We start from the raw sequence: 9,596 nt of genomic DNA on the forward strand, positions 1-9,596 counted from the left end.
CTTAAGCCACTTTGTAACTAATTTGGAGGTATGCTTGGGGTCATTGTCCATTTGGAAGACCCATTTGCGCCCAAGCTTCAGCTTCCTGGTTGATGTCTTCAGATACTCCACATAAATTTCTTTTCTCATGATGCCATCTATTCTGTGAGGTGCACCAGTCCCTTCTGCAACAGAACGGCCCCACAACATGAAGCTGCCACCCCCATACTTCACAGTTGGGATGGTGTTCTGAGGCTTCAAAGCGTCCTCCTTTTTCCTCCAAATATATTGTTTATCATTATAGCCGAACATTTTTGTTTCATCAGACCACAGGACATGTCTCCAGAGATTAAGAGGAACCTTTTAGCTCATGATAGTACAGGACTCATTTTACAGTGGATAGTGACACTGTGTTACCAGTTTCAGCCAGCATCTTTATAAGGTCTCCTCCCTGAGCGGTATGATGGTTGTACATTCCCATACTTTTTATACTTCCCACATAGCAGACAGACCTGGCCCGGATCTGGTGTCACGCTGGCACTGCTGGCTGACTTCTGGCATGGTAAATGACATGTAATCCAGATGTGGGCCAGGCCTGGTGTAGATGGCACTGTCTATGTGATGGCATGCCACATCTGGCCCGATTGTGGTTTGGTTTATGTGGCCCAGGCTCAAAGAAAACAGGTCTGGCCCGGATCCGGCATCAAGCTGGCACTTCTGACTGACTGGTGTCGTGGCAGGTTGTATATCAACCAGATGTGGGCCAGGTCTGGCAATGATGGCACTATTTGTGTTCCTATTTTCTTATTTCAGTTAGAAAACTCAAATGGTTATTAAAGTTTCAAATTGTGTGACAAATAAATATAAACTTTAATTCTGGAAATATTTAAATATTATCAAATAACACCAGCTACAATATTGGATAATGTGTGTTTGTTCAGCAGAACAGTGTCCAGTATGTTGGCTGATATACTTTATTTACATGATATACTTTGTTTATATCCAACTCATGTCAGCTGTGGTTTGTGAGCCAAGATGGCGCCGGTGTGCATGGCTCACCGTCCACGGCTGTCAGATCCACTTTATCTCTTTTTTTTACTGGAAAGCACTTTCATCAACCACGTTGCTTTTAAAGTGCTCTGTAAATAAAGTTGGATTGGATTTTAAAATAAAAGTTGAGCTGATTTTAATGTATTACGAGCAGTGTTTTTCATTATTATTTTTTAAATAAACATACAGTGTTTATATTAAATGCTGTACTAGAAATAAGCTCAAGGACGATAAAAGGTCATGTGATTTAGTTACATTCAACTTGTATGCAGCAAAATTAAAAACAAGTTACCACAAAAAGTGTTAAAAGTAGTGGCCGTATTTGACCTCATCACCAGGATGAGTTGGAAATACTTCAGTTTCCCTCAGGTGGCCTTTTGCTGGTTGGATTGCCACTACAGTCTGTAAACTGTAGAGGTAATGTTGTGAGCTCATTGGATGAACAGTTTCTGAAATACTCAGACCCATCTGGCACCAACAACCACGCGTTCTCTTTCCCCCATTCTGATACTTGGTTTGACCTTCAGCAGGTCATCATGAACATGTCTGTATGCTTAAATAGTTTAATTTGCTGACGTCTGATTGGTTCACTAGATATTTGTGTTTAACGAGCAGGTGAACAGGTGTACCTGGCAAAGTGTGTGTAACCCTCAGTGTTACTGACATGTTCCACACTGACACACAAAAATACTCTGTGCCCCACACTGTTTTTATTAAGCATGTCTAATCACTGTAGACATTACATGTACCTTCTTGAAGGAGAGGTCAAAGGTCAGTTACCTTTATAGATTCCTCCTATATGTTGTGACATATACACAGCACAGTTGTAGGAATCAAAGTTTGTAGGTTCTAAGACTTTTTGTCAATTTTCCACCCATAAATCATAAAGTTGACCTTGAAGACCACAAATTTTAATGGATTGTTAACATGACCCCACTCTACAGCCCTACAACATTTTAACAGGAGTTATTTAAGACTTTCAAACTATCCTGTTGACAGAAAAAGATTAACGAGCGCAAAAAACTCAGAAACAAACTTTAATTATTTCTGATTAGAAGCTGTACAGTCCGGACTGACTTTAACAAATGTGCTATAGGCTCACCTGGAAAATAGTGAGCTTTACAAGACTGATTTTGTTCCAAAGGCTTGCACAGACCTCAACCAATCCTAAGGCTAATTAGCACGGCTAGAATTTTAAAAACATTTGTTAAATGTTGTCATTGCTAACATATACCTGTTTTAGAGCATGGTGAGTAGCGAGAATGCAAAGTTATTGTTACCTCTAAAAAGACAAATGTGAAGATGTAATATTAGCATGAGCTATATACTATCTCCAAAAGTTAATTCTGTTCATCTGGACTTAACGTTTTGTGGGAAAAATGTTTCGTCACTCATCCAATTGACTTCTTCAGTCTCAGCTGACTGCAGGTTTCCCCAGTCTTATAAACAGTACATGTACATGGTTACCTGCCCCCTTGCAAAACTTTGCTAGACCCGTCCCTGCACAGCTACCAGCTGTCAGCTACCTAAAAAAGGATCCTGATGTTATTTGTCTCTCAGAAACAGTTCATAACTTCTCTTCAACTCATCCATGTTACCTAAAAGGTAAACCTGTTTCTCCACCACCTGTTCAGCTCTGATGATTCAGTAAGGACATCTCTTGGTTTCATCTTCATGTTTCCCTCTCACCACATATCCAAACCGATATCATGACCAGCAGCTTTACAACTGTGGCTCCAGCAAACATCAGCTGATACTAAGTAAATAAATTCTAACAACAGCTGATCAAGCTTTAACGTGCTGCTGTTGTTTAGCGCGACATACGCTGGTTTCTGCCTCGAAATGATCGATAAACAAACAAGAGCGAAAAGCCGATCAGCTGATCATTGATCAGTTTCATCATTTAAGTAGCAACAGGAGAGAGAGGGAGAGAGAATAGGAGACGAAGAGGCAGCTGACAGCATAAAGACACAGAATAACTCCAGCTTCGTGTCTTTTTTTTTTCATTCAAGCTGAAGTCCGGGACAAATCGCGTTCCTTTTCAGCCCAATACAAAACGCGGCTGGCCCGGCGTCCACCACGGGTCTCTCCTCCTCCTCTTTCCCTCATCCACCTGCTGGCCTCTGTGGAAGCTCCGCCATAGCCACCACCAAACATCAGTTATTTTTACACATCTGCCAGCATCTGGCCAATCCACCACCTTTCATTTTTTTATATACCTTTACAACAACAACAACAAAAACAAAAAACCCCATCGGCCCATAAAAAACGAAAAATCACCATCGGCCCACGGTATCCCTGATGGCCAGTCCAGCTATGACTAAATGACCATAAATGAACTGTAAATTACATTGCGGTGAGCTCCATTCATATAGTTCTATCACGTGCACGTGTATACGCACGTTGACAACCGTAACCATAGCGTGCCGAGGGTATATAAACACTGCACAAGGTTCCAATCGTCCCTTTACACTTGCTCGTGGACTTGTTTGGACCTGCTCCAACCTCAGCCTGTGGAAAGCTAAGTTTTACAAAACCTTTTACTGAAAGCGGATTTTACTTGAAAGCGACAACAAGTACTTCATCTGTGGATCGTTTGTACTTGTTTTTGTTTTTCAAGTTTGAAGATGGCTCGCCGTGGACCCCGACTCATCGACAGCCACCTGGACTTCGCTGCAGGTACGTTTGAAAATTTCTTTAAATTTAAATGACTGTAATAATTTAACAAGTTCCAGTGTGAATATCAAGTTTTAACGTGATCAAATATGTGTATTCCAAGATTTTTCCCGGTAAATTGTTTGTATGCTTTAAATTTTCCGGGAGAGGTGTAGAAATTATTAACGGCTGGTGTATGAATTTGAAAAAAAAAGGTGTTACTTTGATTTGAAGGCTTAAAATTTGACACTTTTCTTTAAAATGAAATGGTTAAAAATAGCTTAATGGACTAAAATTTGTAAAATGCCTGTGGTAACGGCATCTTCAGGGTGTCATGGCGTCAGAACGCGCAGGTGTAAACACACAGATCCCGGTGACCGGTCCCCTCCTAACATCCTTTTCTTCTCCGGATCAAAGGCTTTACTGACATAAACTATAATTTTTTTCTCTGCTGCAAAACACAAAGATAAAAAAAAATAATAATACAAATAAAATAATATCAAAAAAATATGAAAACAGTAGTAATAATGGTATCTTATGTTACGGTAATGCTTTTAATCGTATTAGATAGCAGAGAGATATATTGTACACAGGGATATTTACACAGGGATAGCATGTTTACCACAGATTAGATGCATCTGTCCTTATGGCAGATACAGTCCTTGTGCACATTTCTAAAAATGTGGATTCTGAGTTAAGAGTTTCTGTTTGTTTGTTTATTTTTCACTTGACCAGCATTTTCAGACATACCTGCAGAGCTTTGTGTGTGTGCAATATTTACTCTTGCCAAGGAGGTTGTGTTTTTATTAAAAATATATATATATATTTTTTACATTTAGGACATGAGATTGGTACATGTGGTCTAAATGTTACATTATGGTTTGCATCCACATATTTAACCTCTGAGCTTGTTTCAAAATGTGTGACATCGTGAATTGTAAATAAAACAGGAGAATGAGCTGCATGGTTAGTTATACATTTACTGTAGTATATTTATATAATAAGTTACTCATGTCCGGCTATTTACAAATCAATACCTATTATCCATTACCTATTCCAACATAGTGTTTGCATAAAGGCTTACAAAGAACAAATAAAACAAATTGAATGTACACAAAATACAATAGTGTTACCTTAAAAGTACACAGAGTGAGCTGACTTGGTGGAGGTTTGGTGGTCTTCTATTAAAAATCTTCACTTAAAGATTTGAACTTAGTTAACTTAGTTGTTTTTTTTTCTTGCATGAACAGGTAGAAGTGTCATTCAGTCTGACATAAATGTAGCCTAAAATGCTTTTCTCTCATCCTCTGCTCAAACTAACAGATGTAGGTCTGTTGCTTTAACACTGGGTGTCTATTACATTCCTAATGTGATTTTAAAAATTGTTTCCTCACAGGGCGTCTTGACTATGTGGTTGAACGCCCTGCGGAAGAAGGCCTTCCTGAAGTCATCAGGATCCTGGATGACACTGATACCCAGCGTATCAGTGAAGGTGAGTATGGTGAGTATTTTTGCCCTCTCTCATCCTCCCCCTCTTCTGGTGAAGCACAGGACACTGATACCCAGCGTATCAGTGAAGGTGAGTATGGTGAGTATTTTTGCCCTCTCTCATCCTCCCCCTCTTCTGGTGAAGCACAGGACACTGATACCCAGCGTATCAGTGAACGTGAGTATGGTGAGTATTTTTCCCCTCTCTCACCCTCCCCCTCTTTCCATGAAGCACCATATGCTGATGACGGTGAACAGGAAGGTGAGTACCCCCCCTACCTACCTGTAGATGATGAAGAGGTGAGTGAACCGACTGACAATTCATCTGACTGGAACGACTCAGAAGAGTGGGGGGATTGGCTTAGCGATGACTCGGGGTACGACACCATGGATGAGAGAGATGATTCCCCTCTCATCCGGGAGCACCCTCCAGAGCCGTTTTGGCACGATTGGCAACCCCCTATTGCTCCAGGTGCTGCCCCCATCGCCATGCCGCCTTTCGGCCAGGCCAACGCCCCACTTTTCCCTCGAGTTGTCGCCCCAGTGGGTGATCCGCCAGCTGCTCCTCCCTCAGCTGCTTCCTCTGCTGCTCCTCCCTCAGCTGCTTCCTCTGCTGCTCCTCCCTCAGCTGCTTCCTCTGCTGCTCCTCCCTCAGCTGCTTCCTCTGCTGCTCCTTCCTCAGCTGCTTCCTCTGCTGCTCCTTCCTCAGCTGCTTCCTCTGCTGCTCCTTCCTCAGCTGCTTCCTCTGCTGCTCCTTCCTCAGCTGCTTCCTCTGCTGCTCCTTCCTCAGCTGCTTCCTCTGCTGCTCCTTCCTCAGCTGCTTCCTCATCTGCTCCCTCTGCTGCTCCTTCCTCAGGAAAGAGAAGCCGAGAAGACCTCTGCCCCGAAGAGGTAAGTGCAAAGAGGTGCAAGGTAAGTGACACGTTCGATGCCCCTTCAACATCCTCAGGTTCTTTTGGAGTCAGACGTTTCTGGGAGAGGCCTTTTGACTTTTCTCTTGATGACAGTGACTCTGATTAGTTTATGTTAGAACATGTTTTTAAACTTTGTAACTCTTGTATTATTGTATTGTATTGTTTTTTTTGTTGATATGTGATATTAATATTACATTGTAACTGAAAGGTAGTTTTGTAGTTGTTATTATTGTTATTAGATGGAGCTAACACCCCACCCAGAAGACAGCCTTACCCCGACCAACCCGATGAGAAGGATGGATGACCAAGTGAAAAACTGGAGAGTGGTGCTGTGTTCCAACTATGTAAGTTATCACCTCACATTGACAACAAACTGTCTTGAAGACTAAACTCTTCCAATAGTTGGTATAAATCATCGTCCTATGTCAGCAGCACTGTAGGTTTAGCTTTATTTATATTTTTCATGTGTATACGTTGGGTTTAAAATTGCTTTTTAACAACATACTGTGAAAATGCTGTTTTGTGTTAAAATGACACCTTTCTTGTGTTATTGCTTTGCAGGGAAGCTGAGCGTGGACAGAGCTGCACAGAGGACCAAAGATCCACTCTCAGCACTTCATACCTGACTGGCCACAGCACCACCCCTCCTCACCTGGGTGAGGAGGGTCCTGACCCCACCTCCACAGAGGGAGTTGTGAACATGCACTTCTGTGTCGGTGGGTTTAGGAGCCTCACACACACACACGGATGAAGACTGTCACTGGAAGATGTCTCCATTGCATCAGCAGGACCTAACCATTTGTAAAATATTGCAGTTTGTGATGTTTTATACATGTTTTTATTGCTTCATTTCAAACTAGGAGATATAAAATAAACCAATTTTCATAATATTTTCTGTATATTTAGTTGTTTTCTTAATGTTATTTGGAACATCATTGCAACCTGTCAGCTTTTTATTGAGGATTTAGAAAGTTGCCGGTGGCCCGAGTGTGTACAGTGGGGTGTTGTTTTTGTCACATGGTGAAAGTGACCTGATGGGGAGCAAAAAGAACAACTGAACAATTTGGGGATTCACAGACTTTGGTAATCGTTAAAAAAAATGAAGAAAAATTGTTCTGTGTGAACTAAAAGCTCAAGTATAAACCATCCTGACACACTGACACAAATGATCTGCTATCTGTAAGCAGGACAGTGTTTTCATGAGCCTGGGTGAAGCTAATTTGCATGAGTTTAACCTCCTGGTCAAAAACTTGCATGACTCTGTTAGCACTGTAACTTTCTCCTGTTTATTTATTAATTTGCTAATTGTAGTAGATTAATACGTTCACCAACTGATTCTTACTCGGCCTGAATGTTTGAATGTTTGCAGTTTCAGGTCCTACTGATCAGTTTTAAGTACTGTAGAAAGTGAGCAGCAATTTAATCAAGTCCTGGGATGAAATGGGACAAAAGGGTAATGTGACAGCCACATTAGTTCCCTTCCCTCGTTTAACAAAGTGTAAGCAGACTGCTTTAACCAGCAATTTACTGCATGTTGTTAGGCTGCATGGTACAACCACAGTCTGCTAACCACCCGTGGTGATCGAAGGTTTTGAGGTCTTGCTCGAGCTACTGATGAAGTTTTATCAAAGCTTGTTAAGTTTCCTAACCACATACTTTAAGTTACAGTGTGAGGGGCATTAATGAACATAAATTAGATTTAACTGGATTATGTGTTTAGGTCAAAAGACACAGACCTTCATCTTTCAGAGGCTCTTCTTGAATGTCTAATCACGATGTTTGTGTTTGTCTGCAGCATCACTGCAGCAGAGAGGGTGTAACACAAGGCCACAGTCATGTGGTATTCTTATTCTTATATATGAAAAGGGTTCACAACTGAAAGTAAAAAGTAATACAGTTAATGCACATTCATCTTAGTTGACATAAGCATAAAGACAATGTAAATAAGATATGAAAATAGTTTAAAAGTTATTATTTTTCATGTTGCATCAATGGTTGTCATTTTATTGACGAGAACTGCGATCTGTACAATACTAATCTGTAAAATCTCTGTAAAATCAACAAATCCATTCTTTTCACATTTTTATTGGTTCACTCTTTCACATACTAAAGCCATGCAAGTACACTGGGCGGTTGCTTTTAACAGAATCATTTGATGATTCTGATGAAATGAAGTATTGTTTCAATGAGCTGTGAGCTGTGGCACCAATAAAACTGTCCACATCTGTAAGCTATGTGACACCAACAAAAATGAACACATGAAAATCTAAAAACTAACTAATAAAGGAAATAACTTCTCCACTTTTCTGTTGAGTGACTTTTGTTGTTGTCATTATGTTTGTTTAAACAGATTCTTGCTTTAGCAGTGAAAGGAGTCAGGTAGGGCTCCATCAGGAAGAGGGCCCCAGAGGTCCTATCCCCCCACCCACTTCCCTGGGGCTTGAACATCAGTGGATTTCCACTTAAGCAAAGTCTCATCAAGTTCCTGCAAACAGCACCACACACACACTATCATGTACGGAGCAGAGTGTGGATGCTGTGTCTAAGACCATGATCATTGTGTTTCTACCATCTGGTGCAAACTTCATCTGTCTCACTGTGTTCTCCTAAAGGCCAAGACAGCAGGACAGTGAAATCAATCCCACTTATAGGTGCCAGAAATCAGTGGATATGAGATTAATGGTGGTAATCAGGTTATACAGTAGTTGTCTTCTCAGCAGGTGGGAAACATCTCTTTTATTTGTTTATGTACATGTGTGTATCAGAAATCTATTTTCCTGTACAGCTCAGGTTTAAGGCACATTGTTGATCTAATCTAAAGAAGATTAGTGCCTTTTTAGAGTCAGTGAAAATACTGACATAGGTGACGTTAACCCTTGACTAAGAGTTTTTAGTCAATTGTTAATGGGAAACACATTTCCACACCACCATCTTCTAAGCTGTGATGCTACATGTGCAGCAGCAAATTAGTACCGATCAGAAGGTCGGAGGTTTGATCGCTGCCTGATCCGGTCTGTATCTCAAAGTATCCTTGGACACGATACTGAACCCCAAACTGCTGAGTATGAGTGTTAGATAGAAAGAACTTAGGTACAGAAAAGTGCTTGTATGAATGGGTGAATGAGGTGTATAAAGCGCTTGAGTAGAAAAGTGCTATTTAAGAACAAGGATGTGCAAGAATTTGCTAGACATGCTCTTCTTTTCCAAAACTAAAATGTTATTTCAAATTTGGCAGCCCGTGTGTTAAAGAGACTGAAGAGTAACTAAAGGGCAAAGTCCAGGAATACAGCCAAACTCAGGAGATCAGTTAGGAGCACAACTGAGCAAAGGTGATTCAAAAAATGGAGAGAAACTCTGCCATGCAGTGACATGCTGAGCAGACTGGTTTACAGCCACAAGAGAGACTCAGCGTTCACAGGTCATAAAATCTTCAGGAGCAAAGCTCTCAGAGAAACTATAATGCAATCCACAGATACAATACAGTCACTAAACTCCAAGTGAAATGTTAAA

This window comes from Oreochromis aureus, linkage group 6, assembly GCF_013358895.1.
Source record: "Oreochromis aureus strain Israel breed Guangdong linkage group 6, ZZ_aureus, whole genome shotgun sequence".
In the NCBI taxonomy this organism is placed as follows: Eukaryota; Metazoa; Chordata; class Actinopteri; order Cichliformes; family Cichlidae; genus Oreochromis; species Oreochromis aureus.